The sequence below is a fragment of the Lactuca sativa genome, chromosome 9 (assembly GCF_002870075.4).
Source record: "Lactuca sativa cultivar Salinas chromosome 9, Lsat_Salinas_v11, whole genome shotgun sequence".
Taxonomy (NCBI): domain Eukaryota; kingdom Viridiplantae; phylum Streptophyta; class Magnoliopsida; order Asterales; family Asteraceae; genus Lactuca; species Lactuca sativa.
Genome location: NC_056631.2, coordinates 56,857,662 through 56,877,035, shown reverse-complemented (window position 1 = coordinate 56,877,035; position 19,374 = coordinate 56,857,662). Strand labels below are relative to the sequence as shown.

Below are 19,374 nucleotides of genomic sequence, written 5' to 3'. Positions count from 1 at the left end.
GGTTGAAAATTTGTTTTTGCTATAATTAAGGGAGAGAATGTTATACTTCATTTCTAATCTAAAAGCTTAGATCGAGAAATTTTAATTGAATTTAGTCAAGGGTATATTTATTATTTGCATTCTCAAAGTTCGATTATGATTACGACATCCCTCTTCATAGTTCGAATTTCGAGAACACGACAAATAGAAATATTATGACAATATTATAGTAAAAAATTGGTAAAGTATCACGTTTTTCATTATGAATTGTATCTCATAGGGTTCGGGTATAGGATCAATTGCATATGCTGTAATATTTGATCGTTTTAAAATTTCCAAATGTCTAGGGCATTTAGAGGTAAAAAGGAAATAGAACCGGTTTTGACTAAAATAATTAAACTGTCAAGGACAATGTAAGGTTCGCCAAGGATTGGTCGCTTGTGGACAGTTGGAATTATAGTCATGGATGGACCATATTGACATTATTATGAATAGGTAAGATTCTATTTAGAATGAGTTGTCATATGGAAAATATGGAAATGTTTCCATATTGGGAGTTGGATATCGAGAATCTATATCTACATTAGAAGCTTTTATGCAAGAAAAATGTTCAAATGAATGTACTTTGAATGTGAGACTTCACATATATGGAATTGTCTTGTAACAATCTCCAATAGATCACTTTGTAATTTCATTGGCAAAGTCTTGGTGACTTTAGCATTGTGATATTACAAAAGGACCATTACATAAATTGTTAGAATTTAACATATTCTAGTAGTGGAGAGAATTTTGTATCCTTACACTAATGGATTAGGGATTGTGAAATGAGCATCATTGGAAATGTGTTCATTTGATCTATTTCACAAAGTAAAGACCATAGGTAAACATAGTGTGCATGCTAAGAGCATGTGACAACTGTTGTTATAATTCAAGTAAGAAGTTGATTACCTGAAACAACAAATAATGAGTAATCAATATGGTGATTAAATAAAATGTTTTATTTATTCTCAAAAGTTTGGGACCATATAGGATTAGTATTATTCTTGTGTTTCACTTTGCATGTTTTGACTTCCCAAATAATAAGATTATTCAAACCCTCCACAGTCGCTCATTCTTTGGAAGTAGGTATGAAAGAAGACTGTCATGAATCTGACTGTAGATTGTCTAAAATGTTTAGACATAGCACAAGTTTGCTACAGGGTTCATGAGTGCTGCTATAAGATTAGAGTATTGGATTAAACCCATGCTCACTTGGATCGCTTCATGGATTTTATCACGAGTGATTGGTGAGATGATAATATCTTATATTCTTGAAATCGAAATGTGTAAGTTGTATCTTGTGAGTCGGTTACACATTGGTAATATGTAAACGCACTAGTAACTTGGTGTTATAAAACGTATTATTGTGTGTAATTCGGTGAGTGAGTACAAGCGAGCATTGAGTCGAAGTTTATCCATTCCTTTTACCGAAAGTGGGATAAAAGCGATATCTATGGGCCCCTCGATAATTTAGTGATGACACTTTAAGCACTTGGCCAAGCCGGGACTAAGTCGATCTGTTCAATTGTATTCTGTTGCCAGTCGTCATAAATTGGAAATCGGGAAACAACACATAGACTGACAGAATGATTTAAATCCATGTCTCACGTCTATACGATATCTAGAATTGAGGAATATATGATCCCTTATCTAAAGGACACGCTATCTGACAAGATCAGAGTTGACAGTGGATTTTGAAAGCTACGATTGTGGATCAGGATCTGAAGTCATACACATAATAGTTATTAGACTTATCCAAGTGGGAGACTGTTGGATTAGTGTCTAAGTCCAAAACTATTTTGGTATGCACTTGACCCGATGGTGCATGGTCCTTTATGGTTGCCTTCACCAAAGCAACTTGATAGGATGAATTATGGAGAGAGAGAGAGAGAGAGAGAGGATTAATTATGATTTATTGATATATTATGAGAATAATATATTAAAGGTGAAATCATATTGTTTGATTAATATTAGTCAATAATTAATTAAGAGTTAATTTTGTGGCTAAAAGAGATTAATTAAACTTAGGGGACTAGAACTATCAAATGTGTGATAGTTGAATATTGGGCTAATGGACTCCATATTAGAGGAGTGCACGAATTCTATGAGGAAACCCATTAGAAATCATCCAAGGCCTCTAAGGAGGGAGTCCATGGACTGCTTAGGGCCTAAGCAGTCAAATTAGGGTTTTCTTATTAGATAACCCTAATAGCCTCACTATTTAAGGACCCCCTAGGGCACCAAAAACGTGGCTAAGAGTTTCCTTAGGTTTTCTAGACATTTTTGGGTGTCTCTCCTCTTCTCCTTCTTCATCCTCTTGCTCTTGGTGTTTGTGAGCCGTTAGAGGTGTAACATTTGAGGCACTAAGCTTTCAAGAGTCAAGATCAAGAAGGTTTGTGGTTGTTATTGCTACATAACAATCAAGGTACGATCTAAACCCAATTTACATATATGATTTCGATTATAGTAGGCTAGATCTAGGGTTAATAAGCTTTGGATAATTTGCATGTACAATTAGATAAACCTAGATTCAAAGTTTTAGGGTTTTGCATGTACACCATAGGATTGATGTTTTGCTCAAAACCCATCAGTAGTCAAGCACGAGTACCGGTATATATGGTCTTAGACCGTGATGTTCACTTCACCTCCAGGTTCTGGAGGAAGTTTCATGAGGAGTTGGTTACTCAGCTACTTTTCAGCACAACTTACCACCCCCAGACTGATGGGCAGAGCGAGCGAACGATCCAGACGCTTGAGGATATGCTTCGGGCATGTGTTTTAGACTTTGGAGGGAGTTGGGATACTTACCTTCCATTAAAAGGCCTCTTTTACAATAAAAATTATCATGTTAGTATTGACCGACCTCCATCCGAGATGTTGTATGGGCAGAGGTGTAGGACTCCAGATTGTTGTAGGGAGGTAGGCCATCGAGTCATGGGAAGCACCGAAGTGGTGATTAAGATCACCGAGTTGATTCAGCAGGTGCGCGAAAAGCTACGAGTCGTGTAGATCCTTCAGAAAAGTTATGTTGACCGACGTCCTTCGGATCTTGAGTTTTAGGTGGGAGATTTTGTTTTGCTGAAGGTGTCACCTTGGAAAGGTGTCACCCGGTATCGGAAGAGGGGCAAGTTGGGGCCTCGATTCATTGGTCTATTCAAGATTTCTGCCTGAGTCGGTAGGGTTGCTTATCGGTTGGATCTTCCTGATGAGCTCAGTCAGATCCATAACACCTTCCATGTGTCTCAGCTCCAGAAGTGTGTAGCGGATGAGGCTGCAATTATTTCTTTGGCTGATATTCAAGTGGATAAGGGCCTGAACTATGTGGAGAAGCGTATTGCAGTCTTGGATAGAAAAACTAAAGCTCTTCATAACAAGGTGGTGAAACTAGTAAAGGTGAAATGGCAGCACCGGAAGGGCTCTGAATGGACTTAGGAGCCGGAGGACAAGATGCGAGAGCATTACCCGGATCTATTTGCATTAGCAGACGTCGAGAATGAAGTCTAGTTCAAGCGAGGGAGAGTTGCAACACTCAAATCCAGGTATCCCATTTTTACCCTCATGTATTTCATTTTTTTTGGAAAAAAGGACCCTCTGTACGTTAGGCGTACATATGTGTACGCTTAGCGTACGCGTGTGCATGCAACAGGTGGCTGAGGATCGTACGCAAGGTTTTACGAGCATGTATGTGGGGCGTACGAGGCCAATGACCAAACCCTAATTTCTTGGCTTGGACAATATTTAAACACACTTATATCATTTAGAATAAACCATAATCAACCTCCATAGCCTCTTTTTGTAATAAAACCCTATTTTCGCAAGAGAGTGTGATATGTATTAAAGTGTTCTTGGTGGCCATTCTAATGGATTTTCAAGAAGAAGGAAGTGGTGTTCAAGCCTTGAACGTGGGAAGAGCTTGAGGATCCTGCATCTAGAGTGCCTTGGGAAGCTTTGGAAGGTAAAAAGCTTTCTCCTTGCTTATCCTTGTTGTTTGTTGAGTAGGGTTTTCTATAAGTCCTCTTTTGAGTCCATAAATCCTCTATTAGGAGTTTGGGCAACTCCAGAGGTTAGGAAGGATAGATCTGAGGTCCCTTGGCTTGATTATATCATAAAAAATGCAAACTTGATGACTTCTATGGCTTCATGCATGAGTTAAGACCCTTGGAAAGGTCTTAATAAGATAGAATGGGTTGTTAGGAGCATATATGGCATTCAAAGGCATAAATTTGCCAACTCTGTGCCTTAGAACCCTCAAAACATCTAAGATCTGAAGTTTGAGTGAAAAGTATTCATGCATTAAGGACTTAATGGATTTGGATGCAAGATAGTTTGTATGTTGGGCGTACTATGTTGTATGCTACGCGTACATCTCATGAACCCAATACGCTAAGCGTACTGAAGAGGTGCGTTGAGCGTACGCTCTCTGAGAACCTCGGGCTTCCGGTGGAGCTTCAGAGCTTTGGCCCCTAATGGTTTGGGCCTGGACTTGCTGGATTTGAGGACATGAATTTATTATTTGGGCCATTATTGGCATGTTGGGCCTTGTGGCCCAATATAGAATTGGATTTTGATGTTAGGCCCATTAGTGAAGGGAAGCCTTTGGGCCATTATGGTGGGACTTGGACTTAGGATTTTGGGCCCATGTCTAGGTTGTGTCATAATCCTAATTAGGGTTATTTGTATATTGTTCAGTGTGAGATTTTGGGCTAGTAGTCGAGCAGCTATTGTGTTCAGCAGACTGAGGTGAGTCTTCTCACTATACCAATGGGTCAAAGGCACCAATGCCGACGCATTACTTGATATGAGGTTTCATTAGTTATATATGCAATGGCTTGTTATTTGGCATGTTATGAATTATATGAAGACCATGTGGGGAGCCCATGACACTTGGTAAAGACCATGGGGGTGCCCATGGCCCACGAGTATAAGACTATGGGGGTAGCCCATGGCATTCTGGGTGAAGACCATGGAGGGAGTCCATGGCAATCCTATATGTATGTTCCATGACATCATGTGGTTATATGTTTGTGTATTTTGGGGAACTCACTAAGCGTTTGCTTACAATTTGTTGGGTGTTTTAGGTACTTCGGCGTCTAAGGGCAAGGGCCCGACTTGATGGCACAACAGGAACTCTCCAGTATTCTGTATTTCTTGTTTTAGATACTATGATCTTATATACATAAGTTTATGTTTTGAAATTTTGGGAAAAAATTATGATTGAGATTTCTAAATATCAAAAGGAAATTTTTATTTGAATTTTTATGCTGTTACAAGTTGGTATCAGAGCCTTATATTGAGGCATTCGAGCATATTCTCGGGTGTGTCAGAACTCAAATGAGGAAATGGTAAACTTTTTTCCAAAAGAAACAAAAGTTAAGTTTTTCCTCAAAACGGTTTTCTTAAGTAAAAGGGGGGAGAGTGTAATGCGCGTAATCGGCCGAGCTCAAGTAAAAGTTCCCAATGTATTAGCCATGCTATAAATATATGGGTTAATGTCATAAAAATCATCAAGTTGTCAGGGTTTTGTCGGTTTTACCAAAATTTGAAATTTATGTCCATTTTTACCCAAACATTTTCGAAAAAATGTTCGGTTTTACCCTTTTACCGGTGATAACCGGTTTTCTAGGTTACCATTATATTAAATTCGCAAAAAAACTCTTAAGTTTACCATTTTTTTTTTGCGTTTTTACCCTTAAGTTTATAATTTTTTTACACTTTTACCCTAAGTATATTTTTTTTCATAATATACATATTCATATGATTTTTATGCTTGAATACGTATAATATTAAAAAAAAAATACATAGGGAAAAAGGGTAAAAAAAAATTATAAATTTAAGGGTAAAAACGTAAAAAAAACTGTAAATTTAAGGGTTTTTTTGCGAAGTTAATATAATGGTAACCTGTTATCACCGGTAAAAGGGTAAAACCGAACATTTTTTGGAAAATGTTAAGGTAAAAACGGACATAAAATTCAACATTGGGCAAAACCGACAAAACCCTAGAAACTTGAGGGTTTTTATGACATTAGCCCTAGATATATTCTTTGAAATTGATGTTAAATTTATTATTTGCTAAGTGTATGCTTTCAAAGTTGTATATGTCTAGGATTGTATAGCTCTAGAATGATGGATTCTGCATTAATCTTATTCCTTGTTTGGCTGTGGTTTAGGGTAGAAGCTTTATTTGATGTTCTATGCGATTCAATTTGTGTATAACTTGCATGCATAGGGCAACATACTATTATTGATTTAGGTTTTTGGTTCGGTGAGGATTGAGAAATCGTAGAATAGTCCTAGGATCTAAGTTTGTGTTGTGTTTTATGGGTCATGTTATTTGTGGTTGGGTGAATTAGAGGCATCGGGTATGGCCTTAGGGAAGGTACGGGTAGGTGTAGAAGGTACTATTGGGTGAATTATAGGCATCCGGTATCGCCACCATCGTCGGACCACCCTAGCTACCGACTCACCACCTCTCTCTCTCTCTCTCTCTCTCTCTCTCTCTCATCTCTCTCTCTCTCTCTCTCTCTCTCTCTCCTCTCTCTCTCTCTCTCTCTCTCCTCTCTCTCTCTCTCTCTCTCTCTCTCTCTCTCTCTCTCTCTCTCTCTCTCTCTCTCTCTCTCTCTCTCTCTCTCTCTCTCTCTCTCTCTCTCTCTCCTGGTGGCCTCTAGCGAAGTGAATAATGGGATTTTTGTTGTATGTGTGTGGATTTTCATTTTAGATTGGTGTTTTTGTGTGTGCTGTGTGTTTTTTCGTAGATCGTGTCTTTTTTTTACAATATGTGTGCTTGTGTATTTGGTGTGACTTTTTGATTGAAGTTATATTCTATGGAAAAGTCACAACAATTTTAGCAAGATAGGCATAGTCAACATCATGTTACAGGAGGTAAGAAAAATATTTAGTGCATGTTAAGAGAGAAAGAGAAAGAACTTATGGTGAATGCTCCGACGACATATTTTCAGCAAACAATGATGGCTCCGACGATAGGTTTGTTGGCTAGCAATGTATTTCCGGTAATATTTTCCGTCAATTTAGTTTAGATTTTTTTTTTGGGAATGAGTTTTTATTTTTTATGTAATTTGAATAGTAAAATTTATGTAATATAAACTTAATTTTTATAGTTTTTTTTTATTTTTGTTTGGAAAATTTAAACTTAATAGCATATAAAAGCTAGCATCTAGAAAATTTAAATTTGGCAATATGGGTAATTGGTAAACACCGAGGAAGTCAGAATCAAACACATGTGTAGGTCAACACAATATTAGACCGATGTATAGCAAAGGTGGAGTAGGATAGTGTAAAGAAAACATATCTTCCTTGTACTTCCTTGTGATGGCATGGTAGAACAATATGATCCTAATATTGTTATGATTCTGTTTCATACTTTGTAATGTAACTTACTATTGGGTTAACACACCATCCAAATGTCCATGGACGCACACAATGTTAGGAAATTTGCAAGTAATTAAAGAACCATTCGAGTCACAATGAAATATTCCATCTTACTTTGAGATTGTAGTCATAATGTATCGTGGTTATGTTTGTCATATATATATATATATATATATATATATATATATATATATATATATATATATATATATATATATATATATATATATATATATATATATATATATATATATATATATATATATATATATATATATATATATATATATATATCACATGTATTTGAAACATCCATGGCTTTTCGATTTATTTCTAATTATTATTATAAATTGGTTAATAATGTTAAATTAATGTAAAAACTAAATTCTAATCATAAATTAACTAAACTATAATATTAAAACATTATATTTTACTTTTATTTATAAAATTATGACTTTAGCTTGTTAACATATTATAGTTAACTTTTTAGTTTAGATATGTTATCGTATGTGAACAATTGTCATTTTAAAGTCACAACTTTTATATAATTTATGATTTTATGCAAAATAGTTAATTTATTAATTCCAATATAAAGTTAAACGGTTAACTTAAATCAAAATTTCAGTTAAACTTGAAAAAAATCGAGAGACTATTTTATAAACAGTTAAAAGTTATAAATTATAGTGTTAAACCTAAATTGTAATCCTGAATTAATAAAAATACCATAAAACGATTTTTCATAATTATTAAGATTTTTCGAATAAGTAGCTTAAAAATAACTTACAATAATAATAGTTAAAAGTGATATTATATAAAAAAAAGTTATAATATTATCATTGAAAACAAAAAAATGCTTGTTGTTTTAAATAACTGCAATCAAAGAATCTACCAATATTCATCAATAAATTTAAAAAAAGTTTAATTTCTGAAACAAAATTAAAATAATTAAGAATTTTCACATATGTTATTTTAAATAACTTACAACAACAATAATTAAAAGTAACATTATATACAAAAATTATATTGTTACCTTTAGAAACAAAAATAATATTTAATGTTTTAAATAATTAAAATGATAAAAATTAAAATCTTAAGCAAATAAACTTTTTAAATTTAATTAATCATAACAACAACTATAAATATCGTTAAACCATAAATTATATTTAGTTTTATTCATGAGTAAACCGCATGTAAAAGCCATTGAGACAATTGAGATTATAGAATTTTAAAAGATGTCTATATTTTCATATAATTCAAAACAAATAATGTTTATATCAAGTTATTATAAAATTTACTGTATTATATAAAAGCTAACAACAACGTCATTGTTATATTTAAAAAACATATATTTTTAAAGATTTTAAATATATTGTTGTTTTCTATGCAACGTGCGAGTATTCACCTAGTATACTTATAAAAGATGCATTTTTACTTGCACCACATGCATTCGAAACCTCCATTACTTTTCGATTTCTTTCTAATAATTATTATAAATTGGTTAATAATGCTAAGTTAATGCAAAAACTAAACTTTAATCATAAATTAACTAAATTACAATATTAAAATATCATATTTTACTTCTACTTATAAAATTATGACTATAACTTTTTAACATATTATAATTAACTTACTAGTTTAAATATGTTGTCGTATGTGAGCAATTGTCATTTTAAAGTCACAACTTTTGTATACTCTATGATTTTATGCAAAATATTTGAATTTTTAATTTTAATATAATGTTAAACGATTAACTTAAATCAAAATTTTAGTTAAACATGAAAAGAATCGAAAGACTATTATTTAAAAGTTATAAATTATAGTGTTAAACATAAAATGTAATCCTAAATTAAAAAAAATAAACCATGAAACTATTTTTTATAATCATTAAGAATTTTCAAATAAATAGCATAAAAATAACTTACAATAAAAATAGTTAAAATTAATATTATATAAAAATATATAATATTATTTTTAAAAATAAAAATAATGTTTGTTGTTTTAAATAATTACAGTCAAAGAAACTAACAATATTCATCAAATACATTTCAAAAAAGTTAAAGTTATGAAACCAAATTAAAATAATTAAGTATTTTCAAATACTTTATTTTAAAATACTTACAACAACAATAGTTAAAAGCAACATTATATTGTTACCTTTAGAATCAAAACTGATATTTCTTGTTTTAAATAATTATGATGATAGAAATTAAAATCTTAAGCAAATAAAATTTTTAAATTTAATTAATCATAACAATAACTATAAATATCATTAAACTGTATATTATATTTAATTTTATTCATTACTAATTCACATATAGAGACAATTGAGACAAGTGAGATTACAAAAATTTAAAAGATATTTATATTATCATATAATTGAAAACAAACAACGTTTATACAAACTTATTATACGATTTATTATATAAGAACTAACAACAATATGATTGATACATTTAAAAAATCATTTATTTATAAAGATTTCAAATATATTGTTTTATTTTACACAATGCGTAGGTATTCATCTAGTTTTTAACAAACTGTACATCGACTCACTCTTGATGATTTTGGTACTTAAAAAAACAAAAACACAAATAATAAAAGATTTTCTTTTTAAACAACAAATCTAACTATTCATAAATAAAGTTTTTTTTTCTAGATTCTCTTATGACTACTTTGAAATAATGGAAACCTTTATTTGGAGCATTTATAAGCGTTATCAATGGGCTTACTATATATATCTAACACAATATTTCTTGATATTTATTAAAAAAAATTAAAAAAAAAAAAAAAAAAAGACTTTTGAGAAACTTACTTTTTTCAAAAAAAAAAAATTGCAAGTCACTAATTTCAAAGTAGTTATTTTGGTTTTTTCTTGAAAATGTAGTTAAAGTGTTAAATACTTAAATGTAATCAAGAAATGTGATATTTTCACAATTATTCATATTAATTATATAGTATTAGCTAATAGTGCTGTATTATAGAAAATAATTATTGAAATTCGCATCTACTAACGACTTAAAAACTAATGGTTTAACACCAGAATCTCGTATCCCAAGAAATATTAAATTGGTTTATATATTTTTCAAGATTATAGTATAGTATATGATTTGATTTTGTGATCGTTATGGTCAAAGCTTCACTTTCCCACTTCTACAAATAAAGGAAAGTAGCTAGGAGCTCAAAACACAGTTTCGTAAAATGAAGTTCAACGATCTTACTTTGTTCTTGGTTGTTCTCTTTGCATGTGTTCTCTTTTCTGCTGCTGCAAAAACCCATCAGACCACCATTCAACCCCAAACTCATAAACAAAAAGGTATGACCAATCACATATACATATAGATATATGTGTATACATAGAAGATATACATATAGATATATGTGTATATATACATGTATACACACATACACATTATGTATTTATTTTCATGATCGACATGCATGCAGCATGTATTTGTATATTAGTTTGTGTGTCCTTATATGTTGAAGATGCAGCTATTGAAGCAGAAAAAGTAGTTCATACAAACGGCCCAAGCACATGGGGCGGCTGCTGGAAATGCTGGCCCAACCATAACCGTCGTCTTCTCCGCTAGGATAGTTCATGATGATGGCAATATGCATGTTTTTGTTGATCAATGTATGAATAAACCAATAGGGTGTATGGTTTGATTTTTTGCTTTATATATATAACAAGTATGAGATATTATCATATTAGACACTCGTTTTGTTTTTAATCGTTATTGATTTGTTAGATATCGCATGTGTCGAGTTTTTTAGAGATTAAATAATGTTCCATTTTGCTATCCCAACTATATTTAATTTTCAAAACTTTATTACTTTTTGAATCTAGATTTAGTAATAATTATTTTAATTATATGTCTTATAATATATTAATATTACTTGATTTGATTGTTAAGTACTTTGTAATTGTAACAATACTAGATTATTATGACCCGCGTAAAATGCAGAGAACATATAAAAATATACATATAAAGGTATAAAAAAAGTTGGTACTATAAAAAAAAATAAAGTAACGGAAACAAATTTAGTATTATTGGTAACATTGAAATGTCTGAAAAAAAAAACAATGAAACACTTGAATATCTATAATCATTGAAGGATCTCTTTGTAGACATAAGTTTTTGTTTTATTAGTTGGACAACCCTCGTCATATATGGGTACTTTCAATCATTTTTCACTTGTGACACGAGAAACAAAAAACATATAACTGACAATGAATGAAGACGGGCCTATACAAGTATAATCCAACATTTGATAACTATTGTCATTGACTTTTGTTAATGGTCATAACAAAATAAACAACTATAGGGAATTGTCTCCGCTAAAAATAGAAAAAAATTATTTTATTAGATGGAGTTAACTTCATGCAAGGTATATAAGTAGTCTCGTTGAAGAATCTAGCATATATGATTCAGGCTTCAATGGCGTGTCTTCGAATCCTAACAATATGTAACCTAGTACCATTGCATAGTCCTTTGGTTTGTTCGATATTACGAAGTAACATGACTGTAACACCTATTTTTAGTGTAAGTTCATGGTTGGAAATTCTAGATGCCTTAAAACCATTCAACACAACTGAAGAGTAGATTGATTCCTCAAAAAATCTGGTAACTCTATCTCACATAAAGAGTTTGAACTCATATATGTTTTCCTTTCATCTTTCATCAATCCTAAAATGTAGTCATTGGGAGCATCAAATTCTTCATTTGTAGGTACCAAAATAGTTTTATCTTGAAAATATGATGGATCATGTAGCACCTGGTTCCTGGTACGTAAAAATTTATCTAAGAATTTGTCATTTTTAGCCTTGGACTCGGCGAGTTGTAGGTTCGACTCGCCGAGTAGGGGCGGGGTCCGGGGGTACGTTTAAGTTGGCGACTCGGCGAGTCACCGCTGTTTGATGAAACCCTAAATTTCAAGGGTTTGCACCCTATTTAAACCCTCATTTCCGCCCCAAGCTCGCCCCCATTCACCCTCAGAGCTCCCAACATCGTTTTACCCTTATTCCTTGTGAGATTGAAGTGTTTTTGTGTGTTCTTGAAGTTTTTGAAGAGTAGATCAAGAAGAGGAGAAGGAGGCCAAGCATCTTTGTGACATCTCAACGTTTTCCTTGAGGTATAGCTCGTTTCCCCTTTGTTTTCATGCTTGTAGTCTCTATTAGCTTCATGAAAGTCCTTCTTGAGCCATTCCCCATGCTTGTTTGTGCATTGTGGGTTGTATTAAGTTGTTAGCCTTTAGATCTAGGCACTATTTAGTCCCTGGAGCTTGGATCTACTGCCTTTATGGAGTCATATTGCATGAAAGTCCTAGATCTACCCCTTTTGGTGCACTTTGAGCCCTAAAACCTTCATTGGTGATCATCTACACGTAAAGTTGGAAACTTTACGTGTAAACCAGGCCCTAGGAACCCAGATCTATGAATTGAATGGACTGGATTCAAGCAAAATTGTGTGTATAGTTTTTGCATGAGGCAGACTCGGCGAGTCGGGACGCGAGTCCCCGGGTTTTTCCCCTTTTCGTGTTGCAGGTTGGAGTAGTGAGTCATAGGGTGTGACTCAGTGGGTTGGAAGCCAGACTCACTCATGAAGTCACTCGGCGAGTCAATGCCATGACTCGGCGAGTTCATGGCAATCTTCTTGTCTCAAGAACAACTCGGCGAGTTGTTCATACAACTCGGCGAGTCACATCTTAGAGTGTTCTTCGGATGAAGGCGAACTCGGCAAGTTGTTCATACAACTCGGTGAGTAGGATGAAGGACTATTGGACTTGGGTATAGAGAAAGGGACTCGGCGAGTTGGCAAGCCAACTCGGCGAGTCTGGTCAACTGGCAGTTGACTGTGACTTGACTCTTGATTTGTAAGGGTAAATGGTCAATTTACCCTGAAATCAGTTAGCAGTATTTGACTAAGGGTTTTGTGGGAATTATAGCCAAAAGATCTCCGGAGCGGCAGTAGCAGCAGACAGTTAGTTCCCACGCAGATCGACAGTTACCTTGAGGTGAGTTTCCTTCCAGTAGGAACGGGTCTAAGGCACCAAGGCCGGCCCGTATAGACAAGATGTTAGTACTAAAGTGTGGGCCGAGCCTGTATCTCTTGGTTGAGTCGATTATGATATATGCCAATATGAGAGAGTTGTCTATACTTGTTGTATGTGTCATACTTGTATATTATGGGTTAGCGGCTGAGTGTGGGCAAGGCCCGTATCTCTTCGAGAGTAGAGTGTGGGCGAGGCTCGTACCCCCCAGATAGTGGAGTGTGGGCGAGGCCCGTATCTCTCGGCTAGCGGAGTGTGGGCAAGGCCCGTATCTTCATGAGTGTGGGCAAGGACCGTATCTCCTAGCTGTATGTTGTATGCTTGCATGGTATGAGATGTTTTCTAAAAGGCTAGTAAAGGGTTTTAAGAAAGCACGAAGTGTGTGATGTGCGCGACCGGCCAAGCTCAAGTAAGTATTCCCCAAAGTACCCATACAAGTTTATGTTATGCTTATCAGTTTCAGTAGAACAGCATGCTAGAATAGGACTAAGGATCTAGGAGTGATGCCTTATGTGCCTGCTTTATGTGCTTCAGTGTGTGAAAAGTTGCATGCTAGAATTGAGTAGAGAACATTAGGATGGCCTGTTTAGGTTATGCCTGATAGTGCGAGTTTAGCATTGTATGCTAGTTCAGTTTCTCTCTAAGAGGATAGAGTTGCTTGAGATTGTTTCCTTTATGTCCAAATGTTGTTTGCTTTGTGCTATGTGGGCTTTGAAGTGATGGGATTTAGCTGTTAGGTGAATACGATAAAGTCACATGTGATCAGGGTTGAATAATCTCAGAGTGTTGGATTTGACCCTATTGCGTAGCTCTTGTTTGGGTCCTAACCGTGGTAGGGATGAGTCCCTTACTTGAAGGATTATCCGATCCTCGTCATATGTGATTGTATTCAGGTAATGGCTAATTCGCATCACCAAGAGGCCTTCAGCAGTTGAGGACTAGGTTGGGTGAAGTCAGAGGTTTCCTAGGGTAAGCCTAGGATAGGAATAGCAGAGGTCAGCGGTAGTGAAAGGGACCTGGTGGAGTCAAGGCAGTCCTTGGAGAAGGTACGCATAGATGTGGAAGGTAGTATGGGCCCGTACTACTGAAAGCAGAGGATCCGTACCCGAATCGAGGAATGCCAAGATAAGACCAGGGAACTTGTAGTAATTGTGATCCCTCCTGAGGTATCAGTATCGCTAACAGTTGTCATTTCTTTTGTATTTCAGAATGGTGGTACTACGTTCGAGGCCAGCAGTTGGCAGTGCAGGTTCGGGATCAGGTTCCGAGCCAGTGGATGAGGGGCTACGCAAGTTCATCGTGTCTGAGATCACCAGAGGCATCCTTGAGTCGACCCCCATCATCTTCGGGTCGATCAAGGAAGGGATATTGGAGTTGATGGAGGATCGCCTCCGGGCATTCAGGAGTGACATGGCATCTAGCCAGTCGGGATCTCGCACACTGTCCTTCAAGGACTTTCGAGGCAGTGGTGCGCCAAATTTTCACGGGGCGAAGGACCCCATAGCCGCCAGACGATGGATTGCCGACTTTGAGTCTGCACAGATGATTAGCTTCTTCCCTGAGGGGTCGAAGGTGAGGTTTGCAGCAGGGTGTTTATGATATCGAGCTAGGGATTGGTAGGAGTCCGTGGGGGACTCATTGGGATCCTCGGCTGTCGAGGCTATGACTTGGTCGGACTTTACGACCAGGTTCAGGGCGGAGTTCACGCCACCTGTCGAGCTTCAGCAGCTGGCCAGGGAGTTCTTGGATATGAGGCAGACGATGGAGACTATGGCGGAGATCACCGCCAAGTTCCGAGAAAGGGCACTGTTGGTGCCCCAGTATGTGGGTGATGAGGATATGAGGAGGACCCGTTATCATGACATGCTACGGGCTGACATCCGGGAGCATGTTAGCTTTTCAGCTTGCCCTACCCTGGAGTCCATGATTACCAGGGCGAGAGAAAGGGAGATTGATTTAGAGCACATTCGGAAGAGGAAAGCAGAGGCGGGGCAGGTGGTTGGGGCTTTGGGGAAGAAGCCCAGGGGAACAGATGGGAGGCCGAAAGGCCAAGGAGGGCCAGGCCGCTGCAGGAAATGCAGCAGGACGCATGAGGGAGCATGTAGGATGGGATCAGCAGGCTGCTATAAGTGCGGCAAGGCAGGGCACTTTAGCAGGGATTGTACTACTCCTACTTCGTCTATTCAGACATCGGAGTGGCTGTGTTTTCACTGCAACCAGAGGGGCCACAAGAAGGCCAATTGTCCCCAGTTGACAGCATCAGCGCCGGTTAGGGCGCTGACTCCAGCTACCCTGTAGATTATGGATGGCCGACAGGCCAAGGCAGAGGCTCCAGTGGTGAGGAGTCGGGCGTTTCAGCTGACGGTAGAGGAAGCACATGTCGCACCCGATGTGGTGACGAGTATGATTCTTTCCCCCTATTTTATTTTTATGATGATATGTTATTGATATGTGCTCTGTGTATATGTATTAGGATCGTTCCATGTGAACGGTATTCCTATCCAGGTGTTGTTTGACTCGGGTGCCACCCGATCATTTGTTTCCCTTGCGCTTAGCAAGAGGTTTACTGAGTCTTCGGGCATGTTGGATTGCCTTTTAGAGGTAGAGATCGCCGATGATCGATCGGTGCGAGCGTCATCATTATTCAGGGATTGTGTCCTGAGGCTTTTCGAGGAGCGCTATTTGGTGGATTTAGTTCCCATCCCGTTGCGGGGGAACAAGGTAATTATAGGCATGGATTGGTTGAGCCCTAATGGGGTTATGATAGATTGCGCACAACAGCTAGTGCGGATCAGGACCCTGAGTGGGGGAGAGTTGGTGATCCACGGTGAAAGGCCACAGCGTGGACCTATAGTGTGTTCAGCAGCGAGAGCTAGGCGCTACCTTCAGCAGGGATGCGCAGGCTATGTCGTGTATGTCATGGATACCCAGGAGACGGGTAAGGCGACGATGAGGAGGTTCCAGTGGTGCAAGACTACGCTGATGTGTTCCCGAAGGAGCTTCCTGGAATACCTCCGGGGCATCAGGTAGAGTTCAGGATCGACCTAGTTCCCAGTGCGGCTCCGATAGCCAAGGCACCCTATCGGTTGGCTCCTCCCGAGATGCAGGAGTTGTCTACGCAGCTGCAGGAGCTGCTAGACAAGGGATTTATTCGTCCGAGCAGTTCACCCTGGGGAGCCCCGATCCTGTTTGTGAGGAAGAAGGATGGGTCGCACCGGATGTGTATAGATTACCGGGAGCTGAATAAGGTAACGGTGAAGAACCGTTACCCACTCCCGAGGATTGATGATCTCTTTGATCAGTTGCAGGGAGCATCTTGGTTCTCCAAGATCGATTTGCGTTCAGGCTATCATCAGATGAGGGTTAGGGAGGAGGATATACAGAAGACCATGTTTCAGACGCGTTATGGCCATTATGAGTTCGTGGTGATGCCGTTTGGGCTCACCAATGCCCCTGCCGCATTCATGGACCTCGTGAACCGCGTATGTAGACCGATGTTGGATCGGTCTGTGATAGTTTTCATTGATGACATCTTGGTTTATTCCAAGACTCAGGAGGAGCTTGAGGAGCATCTGAGAGAGGTTTTGGAGGCCCTGAGGAGGGAGAGCTTGTACGCCAAGTTCTCCAAATGTGAGTTTTGGTTGCGCGAGGTGCAGTTTCTTGGGCACCTTGTCAACCAGAGCGGGATTTCAGTAGACCCGGCCAAGGTGGAGGCCGTGATGAGGTGGGAGGTTCCGAAGTCTCCATCTGAGATTCGGAGTTTCCTAGGATTAGCAGGCTACTATCGGAGGTTCATTCAGGATTTCTCCAAGATAGTCGTACCCCTGACATGGTTGACTAGGAAATCCGTGGTCTTTCGATGGGTGCCTGAGCAACAGGCAGCGTTCGAGACTCTGAGACAGAGATTGTGCGAGGCGCCAATCTTAGCCCTGCCCGAGGGCGTAGAGGATTTTGTGGTATATTGTGATGCGTCGATCTCAGGCCTAGGTGCAGTATTGATGCAGAGGGGGCATGTCATTGCTTATGCCTTGAGGCAGCTGAAGCCTCACGAGGCGAACTACCCGACGCATGATTTGGAGTTAGGGGCGGTGGTTTTCGCTCTCAAGATTTGGCGACATTACCTCTACGGGGTTCGATGTACCATTTACACGGACCACAAGAGCTTGAGGTACCTTATGGATCAGCCGAATCTGAACATGAGGCAGCGTCGGTGGTTGGATGTGGTGAAGGATTATGATTGTGAGATCCTTTACCACCCAGGGAAGGCCAATGTGGTGGCCGATGCGCTTAGCCGCAAGGCGGCACCGATCAGGGATGTTTGCATGAGGATGACTGTGGTGACTCCCCTGTTGGAGTAGATTCGGGAGGCTCAACAGGAGGCTATGAAGGAAGAGCATCAGAAGAGTGAGCGAATAGTGGGTCAAGTCACCTCTTTCGATTATGATAGTCGGGGGTTATTGACACTACACCGTAGGGTGTGGATGCCGTATCATGGAGGTGTGCGCCAGATCTTGATGGAGGAGGCGCATAAATCCCGATTCTCTATTCATCCAGGGGCGACGAAGATGTATCGGGATCTTCGCCTATACTATTGGTGGCCCTGCATGAAGCGGGATGTGGCGTGGTACGTCGAGCGGTGTTTGACCTGCAGGAAGGTCAAGGCCGAGCATCATAGACCGCACGGCAAGATGCAGCCGTTGGACATCCCGTTGTGGAAATGGGAGGATATTACAATGGATTTTATCACTAAGCTTCCACGAACGGCGCGAGGAGTAGATTCGATTTGGGTCATCGTGGATCGGTTGACCAAGAGCGCCCATTTTATTCTGATTCAGGAGAGTATCTCGGCCGAAAAGTTGGCTGATATCTATATCAGGGAGATAGTGGCGTGGCACGGGGTGCCAGTGTCAGTGATACCAGATCGAGATGTGCGGTTCACTTCCAGGTTTTGGAAGAGGTTTCATGATGAGCTGGGCACTCGTCTACATTTTAGCACCGCCTTTCACCCGCAGACGGATGGTTAGAGTGAGTGGACCATCCAGACTTTGGAGGATATGTTACGGGCATGCGTGTTAGATGTCGGTGGTAGTTGGGATACCTATCTTCCCTTGGCTGAGTTCTCGTACAACAACAGCTACCACGCGAGTATTGACTGTCCCCTATTCGAGATGTTGTATGGTCGGAGGTGCAGGACCCCGATATGCTAGGGTGAAGTTAGCCAGAGGGTCATGGGGAGCACCGAGGTGGTGCTCAAGACGACCGAGAGAATCCAGCAGGTTCGGAGCAGGCTTCAGACTGCACAGAGTCGGCAGAAAAGTTACGCCTACAAGCGTCGATCTGACCTGGAGTTCCAGGTCGGGGATATGGTTCTCCTGAAGGTGTCACCTTGGAAAGGCGTCATTCGATTCAGGAAGCGGGGCAAGTTGGGCCCGAGATTCATCAGACCATTCAGTGTTGTATCCCGGGTGGGCAAGGTGGCATATAGGTTGGATCTGCCAGCCGAGCTCAGCCAGATCCACAACACCTTCCATGTCTCCCAGCTGCGGAAGTGTCTCGTGGATGATTCTGTGGTGGTGCCATTAGAGGATATTCAGGTTGATGACAGCCTGAATTACATTGAGCGCCCAGTCGCAATCCTCGACCGGAAGTCGAAGGAGCTAAGGAACAAGAGGGTGGAGCTAGTGACAGTGCAATGGCAGCACCACAAGGGTTCAGAATGGACTTGGGAGCCGATGGAAGAAATGATGGAGCATTACCCCAAGCTGTTTCAGGATTGAGCGACAGACTTCGAGGACGAAGTCTAAAATAAGTGGGGGAGATTTGTAGCACCTAGTTCCTGGTATGTAAAAATTTATCTAAGAATTTGTCATTTTTAGCCTTGGACTCGGCGAGTTGTAGGTCCGACTCGCCGAGTAGGGG

At 38.8% G+C, this 19,374-nt stretch overlaps 1 long non-coding RNA gene across 1 annotated transcript; it reads left to right on the top strand.

Annotated features, from left to right (window-relative positions):
- Positions 1-10,571: 10,571 nt before the first annotated feature.
- LOC122196263 (uncharacterized) lies at positions 10,572-11,154 on the top strand. The gene is made up of 2 exons (XR_006187652.1): positions 10,572-10,717; positions 10,897-11,154. It is a non-coding gene; the product is annotated as an uncharacterized LOC122196263 (long non-coding RNA).
- Positions 11,155-19,374: the final 8,220 nt, after the last annotated feature.